Raw genomic sequence first — 12,753 nt, 5'->3', positions numbered from 1 at the left:
CGGGAACATTCCAGCACACCCATCATGGGGGTGGCTCAAAGCTCTGCCTGCCTTGTCTCAAGAGTCTCCCAAATCCAGGGTGGCGTCTGGCCAAACCCACACTCAGGCACTGTCTCCCAGCCGCAGTTCCGCTGCGGGAAGTGGGGGCTGTGCCCGGCCTACTCACAGGGGCTCGGTTCCTGCCCTTTCTAGAACTGTTGGAAGGAAAAGCTGCCGCTTCAGCAGTGTGGCGTCGGGGCTGTGAAGAAGGCAGGGCCCACCGAGATGGGGCCACACAGTGGAGAGTGGAGCTGAGACGCGGAGGCCGAGTCAGACACTGGGGTCCCAGGTCACCCCGCCCTGCCCCCTCTCGTGTCAGCCACGTCCCCTGCCATTTGCAGCCGAGTGGCCCCGATGGATTCCACAGGGGGTCTCCACGTTGGTCCTGGAGCCTGATCTTGTTCATCCTTAAATTCATACCCTGGCAGCTTTCTGTACCCTTTGGCGTGAGAAAGGAGCTCCTCTTGGTGCAGTTTGGGAGGTGCAGGAATGAGCTGGAAACGGCCTCCGGGGCCACGTGTGTCCCCAGCACTGGAGACGCCCCCGGCCGCCAAGTTCTGGCCGGTGCTGGTTCGGCCTTGGTCTGCGGCAGCTGGCATCGCTGCCTGTGGCTAACAGGAGCTGCAATCGGCAGCCATGTGAACCAGTTACCAGGAAAATGTGCCCACGCGCCACCTTCCTTCTGAACCCTGCACTGCCCCTGCCCCGTTGCCCTCACCAGCCCCGTTTCCCACCATCCCGAGGCTCCGCAGGGCGCCTCCTTACTCCCCACACCAATTCCCGGATACACAGGTCCCCACCACTGCCCAAGGCCTTCTGGGAAACCCAGGTGGCTGCATCCTCTCTGCATCTTAAGGGGTTTCCCCACCAGAAATAAACCGGCAAATAAACAGGGCTGCTGTGATGTGGAACACCGGTGCTGCCTCCACCTTCAGAGGGTCCTTCCCGGGGCTGCTGTAAACCGAACACCTGTGCTGCCCCCACCCTGGGAGGGTCCTTCCCGGGGCTGCTGTGATACGGAATACCTGTGCTCCCCCGGCCCTGGGGCGGGGGGTCCTTCCCGGGGATGCTGTGATACAGAACACCTGTGCTGCCCCCCCCGCCGAGGGTCCTTCCCGGGGATGCTGTGATATGGAACACCTGTGCTCCCCCACCCTGGGAGGGTCCTTCCCGGGGCTGCTGTGATACGGAACACCTGTGCTGCCCCCGGCCCTGGGAGGGTCCTTCCCGGGGATGCTGTGATACGGAACACCTGTGCTGCCCCAGGCCCTGGGAGGGTCCTTCCCGGGGCTGCTGTGATACGGAACACCTGTGCTGCCCCCCCACCCTGGGAGGGTCCTTCCTGGGGATGCTGTGATACGGAACAACTGTGCTGCCCCCGGCCCTGGGAGGGTCTTTCCTGCAGACCTCAAGGTGCTTGCCATCTGGGGCACCTCCTGTTATGGCTGAATTGTGACCCCCAAAAGAAGCTGTTGTGGAGCCCTAATCCCCAGTACCTCCGAATGTGACAGTTTTTGAAACTCAGGCCTTTAAAGAGGCGACTAAGGTTAAACAGAGACATTGGGTGGGCCCTGATCCAATGTGACCGGTGTCCATATTAGAAAGGGGATGTGAACGCCCACGCAGGGAGGGAGAACGCCACGTGGATGTGAAGACCACTCCCCTGCCTGGGAGGGAGGCCGGGAGCAGCTCCTTTCCCTGCAGGCTCCGAGGGCCAGCCTTGCAGACACCATGATCCCTGATTTCCGGTCCTCAGCAGTAAGACAGGGCCTGTTTCTGTCGTCTAAGTCCACAGTCTGGGTCTTTTGTCTTCACTGCGGAGCTGGGGTGGGGTGGGCAGTGGCGTGTCCATATTGGGCCACATTGTATCACATTTAACAGGGACCTGGCGCTTCCAGAAGCTTCTTCAGTCCATGAAACATCGCACCCCGGGAGGCTCCAAAACACAAAGCGTGAGAAATGCTGCCCACTGATGTGAGGCTGAGGCTGGGGCCACCTCAGCCGTGCTCAGGGCTCTGCAGAGTTCGAAGCCCCAAGTATTCAGCCATGGGGTCTCCTTCCAGCCACAGCTGGCGATGCACAGAGATGCATGGAGACGCAGGGACAGCGAGCAGTCCCATGGGGACCTGGGCTAGGTGCTGTCCCAGGATCCTCCTGGCAGCTCCTTACAGAGTCTCTTTGCTGGGCCTGCGCTGGGACTAGGGTGGGTGGACGAGTGCCCCCCACGTTCCCCAGGCAGTCACGTTCACCTGGAACCTGACTGAGCGCGTGACCTTATGTGGAAAAAGCGTCTTTGCAGATGTGATGAGTGATCTGAGAAGAGATCATCCTGGGAACAAGGTGGGCCCTAAACCTGGTGACAGGTGCATTTAGAGGAGAAGATGACACAGAGAAGGCCACCTGCAGAAGAGACAGAGACAGGCATGGCACTCCCAGGACCACCTGGAGCCCCGGGAGCCATCGGGGCAGGAAGGACCCTCCTCAGAGCCCCAGGGGGAGCACAGCCCGTGTGGATTTTGGGTTCCTGGCCTCTGGAGCTAGGGGAATAAAATTCTATGTTTTCAGCCTCTTGGTGTGTGGTCATTTCTTGCAGCAGCCCCCACGGAGGCAAACAGGTGCCACATGTGCCCCCAAATTTGGGAGATGACAGAGACCTGGGGAGGGCCCAGAGAGATGACCCTGGGATTGAGGCAGAGTTAGAGCTTAACAGACACAAACTGTAAGGTGAGCGTGGCGGGTGGGAGCAGAGGCACAGCCGCTGATCCACTGTGGGGGTGGAAGGGGACACAGGGGTATCAGTGAGAACCAGCCCTGGGACAGGCCTACGCTGAAAGACACTGCAGCATTTGGGGATGACAAATTGCTGACTTTTTTTGTTTTTTGTTTTGGTTTTTAAATAAAGGGGTGACTTCATCTGTGAGGGCAGATAAACGGGCCCAGCATGGTCAGGCTGCGAGCAGGCCGTGGGATCTCCCCCAGGTGGAGGCAAGGCTTGTTTTACATCTGGAGAGATCTGGCAGCACCAGCACCCCTTCCCCAAGGCCACACAGATCTCAGAATTGAGCCCCCAAAGCTGGGCTCTGGCTCCTCTCCCCACGTCCTCCACCGAAGCGCGGTCCCCACACAGCTCCTATGTGGAATCGGAGGTCTCACCTCTCAGTGAATGGATGCCCCAGCCCCAGGCTCCTTGGGACGAATGCAGGCAGCTGCTGTAAAGAATCCCGCTGGGCGGTGGGGTGCTGACACCCGCTGTGCACACTGAGCGCCAGCTGTGTACCAGGCACTGTCCCAGGCCTCAGAGTAGGGGAAGAAGGCGCGGGGGGGTCAGTCGTTTGCTCAAGGCCACACAGCCCGCCGGTGGCAATGAGGATGCAGCCCCCGCAGTCTGGCTCCAGAGCTGACAGTCTGCGTCACAGCTGCCTTCTGACATCTATTGAAAGAGCCGTGCACACTCGTGTGGCACTCACGTGCGTCCGCTGTTGATCTTGGATGCTGCTGTGAGACTGTTTGAGGCCGAATTTGGAGGCCTCGGACAGCAGAGATTCCACAGCAGTCATTCCTGAGGCCTGGGTGCCCGAGGCCACACCCGGGGTTTTATTTACAGTGCCAATACCTATGCACGAGCTGGCAGGCCAGGCTGGTTTGGGGCCTGCTGTGTCAGAAAGGGAGTGTGCGTGGAAGGAAGCAGAGACTTTTGTACTGTAAGAGCAATGCGCCACACCTCCCCGAGGGGCAGAGAGCCACCCACTGCCACCCACAAGCCACAGGCTTGCCACTGAAGTGAGCTGTCGCAAGGATGACGTCCCAGGAGCATTTTTAACACAAGAACTCGAATGCCAGGAGTCGAGTGGAAAAGACGAGGAGCAACAGCCCCGGCGTGGGACTGGTGAGGAGGGGCCACGGCTCCACCGCTCAGCAGCCCGGAGGATCTCCACCAGCCGCTGAAACAGAAAGCAACCTCAGAGACCCAGAGTAGTACAGGCCAGGCTCAGAGCTACCCAGACTCCCCAGGCAGCATCTGCGCGTGTTTCCTTCGCGTCGTTTTTCTTAGTGCACGCACACAGAGCCAAGAAGTACCCTGAGGGCTGCCTGGAGGTCAAGGTCCACACACATGCACACACATGCACATGCAGACACATAAATAGCAGAAACTTGACCTCATTTCCGGGCTGGGCCAGAACATCAAGGGAAGGAACCTCAACGGGGCCAAGGAAGGAACAGCCTGACGTGGGCAAGGGAGAGCTCAGACAGAGGTGCCGCCTGGCTGCAAATGCTGGGACAGGGGTGGCGGGCTGGGGCGGGTCGGATTCACCAGCACTTCTGCAAAGGGTCTGATGAGGTCCTGGGATGCTCAGTGGTGGGCAAACCCATGTAAACCATTGCGGACCAAGACACAGACTGTCGTGAAACACCCACTCAACGCCCAGATACTGGGTTTGCCTTGTACACGCAGTGTGTTCAGCCCTGGCCTCAGGACCAGACGCTGGGGTCAAAGCAGGTAAGGGGGAGGTTCCCGTCTGCACAGCTTTGAGAGGAAGCCAGATTGCTAAGCTTCGTGATCAGCAATGGCCACAGAGAAACAGAAGGACTTCCTTCTTGAAAATGAAAGCCACAACTGAGAAAGAACAGGTAGTTGCAGGGGTCCAAACAGCTTCAAGCTGAAGGCTGATTTACCTGAATTAAAAGCTCTGACATAAATATGTAAAGCTCAGTCAAAAGTCACCTATTAAATTAAAATTAAATTTAAATCAGCAAATTTAAAATCCTATTTTAAATATTAGCCATGTGGCTTCTAGCAGATGCCCATCAGACAGCTGCACACGATGAGAATTACGCGGCAGCACTCAGCTCACCAGCTGTGCACCTCCAGGGGCTTCCGTTGGGGCCTGGTTCTGACGTCTTTCTGAGATCCAGCAGCGACCTGGCTTCGGGCCAGCCTCCCCTTATCTGAATCTGTACTTGCCCTCACGCAAGCGGCACGCGTGTGACAGTACCCATTCCATCTTCGTCATGCCCAAGAGTTTCAGCTCTGGGTTCTCTTCTGAAGCTGAAAATCTCTGGGAGGCCGTTTCCCCCTTCAGCAGTGGCGTCTAGATTGGAAAGGGGAAGGTGGGCGTTCCATGACTCAGGGGCTAAAGGACAACAGAAGCAAATATAAAAGCTGACTCTGATGGGGCATCTGCCTGGCTCGGGCCGTCACCAGGAGACGGGTGGGTTGCTGAGTGACGCAGGGCAGGCGACACTCCTGAACTCTCAGGGTGATGAGGACAGTCCCACGTTCATGCATTTTCCAAAGGAAGTTTCTGGGACTGTACCAAGACCTCACGTGGATACGTCGTAAGCACTGGAATTTACTTAGCGTGCCGTTCTGAGCTGGTGAGCCAGAGGGATGAGAACTCTGCCTGGAGAAGTGGGTGCCCAACATGTGTGTCAATGCTTGGCCTGGACCTGAAGGAGTCCTTGCTGAATATGCTGTGCAGGACTCACAGTTCAGGGCTAGTGTTTGGCACGAAAACCAGCCCAACGTGGGACATGAAAGCATCTTAGCCGCAGCAGCCGAGTCCAGCGATGGGGACAGCCAGACAGACACATGCTTGGTGGAGGCAGCCAGCGGCCCCGTCCTGGTCTCAGGAATCAGTTCCCTCAAGGACAGTGCTGCTGGGGCCCATGAGGACCATCCAGGCCACTCACATGTGGCTTTTCTTCTAGGATCTGCTAGCTTCTGAGATGGCCAAGGCAGATAACCTCATGGCTCAGTAAGAAGGTGAGCGTCGCCTCTGTGTTCGCTGCTAATGGTGCCTGGAGTAATGCTGTCTGGTCCGCGTTAAGGCGGGCAGCTCGGCGGCCCACACCTTTGGTTTCTTGGTCTCAGGCCCATTGTGGATAAGCTGGTGTGGGGTGGGGCAAGGGAGTTTCAGGAGCTGGAAGGGCCTCATGGCAGCCCCATGTAGAGGCCGCCTGGCCCCTGGCCTGGCCCCTGGACTGGCCCCGCCAAGGGGAATAGGACATTGCAGCTGGGCTCAGGGAAGCAGGGAGGCCTGTCCTTTCGATTCTTCTTTCCGGCACCCTGTGTGTGCCTGTGTGTGCACAGCTGTGTAGGTGCGTGTACACAGGCACATATGCCTATAGTTTCTTTCCACTTGGAATTGGTTTTGAGAAAAAGGTGCGTTAGCTTCCCAAGCTGGTCCCTGCACCAGTGAGGGATGGAGCCTCATCCTCATCCCAGAGCCACACCCTCAGCTTCAGCGGCTTCTTCTGATGCATGGACACAGCCCCCACTACAGGGCTGGGGAGGGAGCTGCAGGCAGCCTTGACCCCAGACCAAATTCAAAGGACCTGCCTCTTCCAAAGGCCTCCTTCCAAGGGCCACGGGGACCTCATGACTGTCCTCTCATCCCAAGCTGGCTGCATGGGTGGGCTGGTGTATACGCAGATGAGACTGCACCGCTGATGTGGCCAGGCACAGGTGAACCCCAGTGCTGCAGATGAGGAGTTTGGGGTGATGGTGAGAGGCAGTTGTGGAAGGCCGGGCAGTGGCAGCCAGGTGGCAGAGGAGGGAGTGGGAGACCCGGGGCAGGGATGGGTCAGCCATGGAGTGCAGGAGACTGCACCCGCGGGAAGGACAGGCCAGCGGCCAGCCCCCAGGCCGCTCTGGCTCCTGTCAGCCTCCCAGCTCCAGTCCACTGTCATCCTCATCTGAACACCTTGACTGCATCTAACACCAGGGCATCTGCTTCCTGTCTTCTGCGGGGCCCACTCTACAGCCTCTGATGCCATGTGCGATGGTCTCAGGGTCAGGGCCAAGAGCGCTGTAATGGTGAATTTCGTGTGTCAACCTGAGTGGGCCCTGGGTGCCCAGACATTTGGCCCGGCATCGTTCTGGGTGTGCTGTGAGTGTTTCCAGGTGAGATTAGCATGTGAAGGGATGGTCCTCCGCAGGGTGGTGGGCCTCATCCAATCAGGTGGGGGCCTCCAAAGAGCCAAAGGCTGAGTGAGAAGGCCTCCTCCGGTGACTGCTGCAGCTGGGACCTTGGTCTTTTCCTGCCTTTGGGCTTGGACTGAAATGCCAGCTCTTCTTGGATCTCCAGCCTTCAGGCTGGAACCTGCAGCAGTGTTTCTCCAGTTCTTGGGCCTTCAGACTCAGACTGGACCGAAACCATCAGCTCTCCTGGGCCTTCAGTTTGCCAACGACAGGTCTCGGGACTCCCCATTCCATAAGTGCGTGAGGCAGGTCTTCAGGATAAATCTCTTTCCACCTATCCTGTTGGTTGTGTTTCTGTGGATAACTCAGACGAATACAAGCCAGTCCTTCCAAGCTTTGGCACCCGCTTCCTAACGCCTGCTGTGCGGGAAACCTGGGCTTCAGGGACTCCCAGGACACCGTCGCACCCGTGAGGAGCCCAGCGGCAGTCACTCGAGAGCAGGGCGCGAAAGCTGCCCGTGGCTGCGAATCAGAACCACCTGGGCTGCAGAGACCGGCAGGGACAAGAGGCACGGAACCTGGAGTCAACTCCAGGCACCATCCAAGGCCCTGGGAGCCGGGCTTCGGGAGGAAGTTCTGACAGAACACCACCGCCGTTGCCGTCCCGGAACCTTCTGGAGGCCTGAACCAGCTGAGCTCTCCTGTGCACACACAGTCACTGAAATCTGCCCCATCAAGGGAGTAGGGCCCTCTCCCATGGCCTTGTACTCCTGACGGCTGCTCCAGAATGAGGGACAAGGTCTCCCCCGGGGCTCTAGCCACACGGCTCCCACGCAGCCGGCAGGTGGGAAGGAGCCCCTGGAAGCAGAGCCTGCCCGTGTGCCCAGGCCCGGAACCCTGACTGGTGGCCCTGCCTGCAAGCCACTCCAGGCCCCCTGTGGCTGCCCCACCCTGGGACACCCACTCACCTCTGGGCCTGTCCTTTCCCGGCCACCCTGATGCCTCCATCCATGGGAGAACATCTGAGGCCAGAGGAAGCCGAGCGGAGCCTTAGGTGGTTCTCAGCCCGAGAGAAACACAAACCACCCCGCCCCTCCTGTGCATCGAGAGAGCCAGCTGCCCTTTCCCTGGGAGTTTAGCCCCCTCAGGCCCTGTCCCTGCTCTAACCCACAACAACCCTGCAGGGGAGGAAGGGGGAAAGTTGCTGCCAGAGGCCTTGGCAGCAGCCAGGGCGTGAATTAGGCCAAGGCGATCAGCCGGGGGATAATGTGTCCCTGGAGCCTCCGGCCGAGGGCAGGCCTGGGGAGGGTGTACGCATGCGTGTGCACCTGTGTATGTGTCTGTGCCCGCTCTTTTAGGAGGAGGCCATGGGGGCCAGAGTTCTCTTCCAATTTCCTCATGCTGGCCTTGTCAGTCAGCTGCATCCCTGGGATAAGAGGTCGACTTCTCTGCTAGGGTCTTTTAGAGGTGAATCCAGCTGACCTCTGCCTCCCCTCCTCTCAAGCCAGGACTTCGGGAGGAAGTCCTGTGAGGAGCCAGTGGCCACGTGTGGGTACTTGACACGGCCTGGCTTGTGGGAACTGGGGTGCCAGCCTGTATCCCCATGTGCGGGCAGCTGACACAGCCCAGCCTATGCCACTTCTAGAAGCCTACCTACTTCCCCAGGCCCCATCCACTTACTTCCCAGTCTGGCTCTCTGCAAAGCGCTCTCAGCGCAGCATGTGGAAAGGACACAGCATCTCTGAGAGACCTATTTTAAGCCTGCCAGACCCTGGGCCTGACCTGCCTGACTTACTGTGGCCCAGCAAATGTTCCCAGGGAGGCCTGGAGCTGGGCTGGGTGGGTAGCACCCCCTCCACATTAGGGGACGTCTCAGGCCCGGCTTCCAGGACCCACTCAGAATTTGGAGGCCAGGCAGGACCACGGGGTCTCAGTTCTCCTTTCTCTTCAGATTCCAGCCCAGGCACTACCTGACAAAGCCGAGTCCCTCCTCCTGGCACCTGACGGCTCTGAGGCTGCCCTGAGCGCCTGCCTGCTCCCCACACCGTCCTCAGCCACCTCCCCTGCCACAGCAGCCCCCTGTGACACCTGGGACTCTCTCCTCTGTCTCCAAACTCACACTGGGGTCTCTTCCTCAAGCTGGGTGAATGAATGAAGGGAGCTTTCACTTCTTTAGGTTGAGGCACAGACTCTGGCAGCAGCATCTGGGGGCCTCAGCTGTGCCTGGTGCACCCCAATTTGCATACCTGGTGACCTCGCATAGGCGAGCAGGCAGGAAGCCATTGCTTTGCATGGGGCCGACAATGAAGGACTGTCTGAGTGAGAGGGAGCCGGGGCGCAGCAGCAGGGCGGGCCCAGACAGACCCGTCCCTCAACCTGAAGATCCCTGCTTGCACCCAGTCTCCGCCTACTGAACCTGGGTGTGCAGGTTTACTCTTCCTTCCGACTCATCATCCCATCCATGGAACTAAAAGCTTCCTGCCATTTGAGGGCATGTTTGAGAAGAAGAGAGAGGCTGGCTCCAAGCCACGCAGGTCATGGGCGGGGGCATGGGGGAGGCGGCGCTCTCTGCCTCAGTTTCCCCCATAACAGAGACATTATGAGAATGGGAATGAGCCACTGAGCGTCCTACTCAAAGTGGGCCCAGTCAGCACTGGAGTTCATGGGAACCAGACTCAGAATGGAAATCCATCGTGTCCGGCCCCGGAGCCCCGCAGGCCCTGCCTGCCGCAGATGTGCACAGCTGCCCTGGCCTCCTCAGCCTCCTTCCATGGCTGGAGTGGAAGTGGCTTGCCTTGCCCATGCTCAGGACCCCCACCGTGCCTCGGCTACTGGTGAGCAAAGGTATAAGTGATGCCACAACTCAGGTTTTCCTGCATGTGGGGGTCCCCTTTACAGCCCCGTGGTATTCACAGCTCTCCTTGTTCTCTGGGGAAGGGGAAAGGACCTCCTGGTTCTCAGGCTAGTCCTTGGGCACAAAGCCTGCTTCCCAGCCTGCTGTGCAGAGCAGCCAGGGCCCTGGGACTCCTGAGGGTGAAGGTGAGGAGGTGGGGGATGCCCATGACCTCCCTCCTCCAGGAGAACCCCGTGCACCACAGGAGGCAGGGCAGGTGGTGGGAGGGAAAAGCGGGCAGCTCAGAGGGCCTGCCAGCAAAGGGGCTCAAATCTGACCACCAACCTGTGGGAGAGACAAGACCCACAAGGGCCCTCGGGGGGCTTGAGAGGCTCTGGGATGCAGGTTCTGTCCGGATGAGGGACCTGCCTAGCACAGCTGGGCCACTCTCCTTCCAGGTGGCCTCCTAGGCCCATGGGTCCAAGTGTCAGGTCCGCAGTGTCTCCCGAAGGGCAGAGCCCAGTGGCAAATGCAAGGCCCCAAGTGAGTCTGCGGCAGACTGGACACCACACGCCGCCCAGCAGACCGGACACCGCACGCCGCCCAGCAGACTGGACACCACATGCACCCAAGCACCCCAAGCTCTCCCTGTGGCTTGGACCAGAGGGGCAATGCCTCAGGTACCCCCCCAAGTCTTGCTAGATTTAAAAACAAACACCAAGAAAAGGTGAGGTCTGTGGGCAGGAGGGGCCTGGGTGCACACGGCAGGGAGAGGAATCTGGGTTCTCTGGCATCCATAAGCGACCCCAGCCAGTGGTGGCAAGTCTCATGCTACGCTTGGGCTACACGGGGAGCGGCTTCTGCAGAAGGCATGTGGTTTTAAAAAGCAGACACTTTCCCCCAGAAATGTAGTCCCAGGGTCTAATTCTGTGTGATGCTGGTGGGAAGGTGCCTACGGAAAAGAATTGAAGGGTGGGAGACAGCTGGAGACCCCAGCATCTGAGGACAGCAGGTAGCCTGAAGGGCTGGCAGGGGCCAGAGAAGGAAGCAGGGTCCCCAGGACCAGTTTGTTCTTTGTGGCCCCAGTCTGCTTCCTTTGCAGAGACCCACAGGAGGACAAGCCCAGAATCTGTTGTCCCAGAAGCAGGGCCAGTTTCCTCCTCACACCCCCAGCAGGGCCAAGGTTCCTAGTCACCCAGAACTTGTTAACCTAGCATGTGAGTTGCTGGCGCCTCCCTCCCTGTTCAAGGGTGCAATCCCCATGCACCTGTGGTTCCAACAAGTGGGCAAGACCCAGATCCTGCCTGAAGTCAGCTGACACTCAGCAAGCTTGCTGGGGGCCAGTGGTCCCTGTCCCAGAACGAAAGCGACAGCAAGGTCCGAGGACTGTCCCATGTCCTTGTCCAAAAGCCAACAATGTGCACCTTGCCACTTGTGAAAGAGGCAGTCACGTGGCAAGTGAGGGAACGTTTTGTGGCCTCTGTCCACACCCCGCTGGAGGAAGCAGGAGGGCTGGCCTGGCGTGGCTCCCTCCCGGCCAGGTGCTCCGAGGGCCCCGCTCCCTCCTGCCCCCAGCACCAGGCTGCACGCTGACTTTTCTGTGGCTCATCTCTGACCACCTACAACCAACCGCTGGGGAGAGCACCAGGACCCAACATGTTCTGGTCGACCAGTCCAGGAAGCCAGGAATGTATTTTGGCTCAGCAGTACCCGCCCCAGAAATGGATTAACACTCATGGAGACATCCAGATCAAGGACCTTGTAGGCACAATACTAAATTCGATAAGTTAACTTTTCATTCTACCATGGGCTGAGAAAAACTTTGCCATTTGGAAGTCAGACCAACCTGGAACCAAAGCTGCAATGGGGTTTGGTCAAGCCAAGGGGCCCATCAGAGCCCTGAGGAGAGCCAGTCTCTCTGGGCTTAGTCACTGGAGTCACTTGCTCTAGCAAGGAGAGCACGTCCATCCACCTGGCCACCCTTCACCTGGCCCAGCCTGCCCTGCCTGCCACGTGCCCAGCCAGCTCTCCACCATGGTAGGGACTTGCCCAGCACCTGCTTTAGGGGCCACACCCACAGATTAGGTCATGGCCACTCGGGAGGGAAGCTCCCTCATGAAGAATTTTCCAGGCACCACCTGCTGACCTTGCCCAGCAGGAAGGCAGGACATAGCCTGCCAAGTGCAGTCAGGGCAGCCTGACCGGCACATTACCATGTCCGGCACATTCCAGCAGTCAACACCTAGCCCCGGCTGTCACTGTCTCTGTCATTATTACCAGATTCACAAGTGGAACCGGCTAAGACCAAGGAGCTGTCCTCTGAGATCCATCTGCTCTGCGGTGCTGGGAATGAAAACCTCGCTGATATCGGGCTCCACAGAGCCAGTCTCTGATTAGATGGAGGTAACCCAAGTTCCAAAAACCACAGCTGAGGAGCAGCAGCTGACAAGCCGGTTGCATGGATGTGGAAAACTACCGCGTTCCAGCCGCCTCCAGACAGAAACAGGACGCACAGCCTGGTCCCGCGGCAGCTCCAAAGAGGGCCTTGCACGCCAAGCGGGGTACCCCCCAGCCTGAGGGTTCACCAACCACGCAGACCACATGGAAACCTCGCTGAGCTTCTCTCTCCCCTCGGGGCGCCAATGAGGGAGGCGGTTTCTCCCTTGGAAGTGGAAGTCGGATCTGCTCCCGGGTTCCCGGTCTAGGGCCGGTCTAGGGCAGCTAAGCCTGCCTGCTCCTTCCTTTCCATCCTCCCTGGCCAGGGGCGCCCAACAGCAACGCGAGGGCACCCGACCTTCTGCCTGCACCTGGGGGGCGCCCGAGTTCCCCCAAGCCAAGGCCAAGACGTCGCGTGGTGGGGCAGGGAAAGGGGCACTGCCGTTGCTGGAAACTAGCCCCGTGCGCTCCGCCCGCGCTACCCATCTGGAGGTGTCTCGAGCGCCTCTGGCGCGAACAAAGC

At 59.1% G+C, this 12,753-nt stretch overlaps 1 protein-coding gene across 1 annotated transcript in view; it reads right to left on the bottom strand.

The window, feature by feature from the left end:
- The window catches only part of SLCO4A1 (solute carrier organic anion transporter family member 4A1), a 29,233-nt gene that overhangs the window by 15,841 nt on the left and 639 nt on the right, over positions 1-12,753 (bottom strand). The window lies entirely within an intron of this gene.

This window comes from Papio anubis, chromosome 16, assembly GCF_008728515.1.
Source record: "Papio anubis isolate 15944 chromosome 16, Panubis1.0, whole genome shotgun sequence".
Taxonomy (NCBI): domain Eukaryota; kingdom Metazoa; phylum Chordata; class Mammalia; order Primates; family Cercopithecidae; genus Papio; species Papio anubis.
This window is presented reverse-complemented; position numbering and strand designations above follow the sequence as displayed.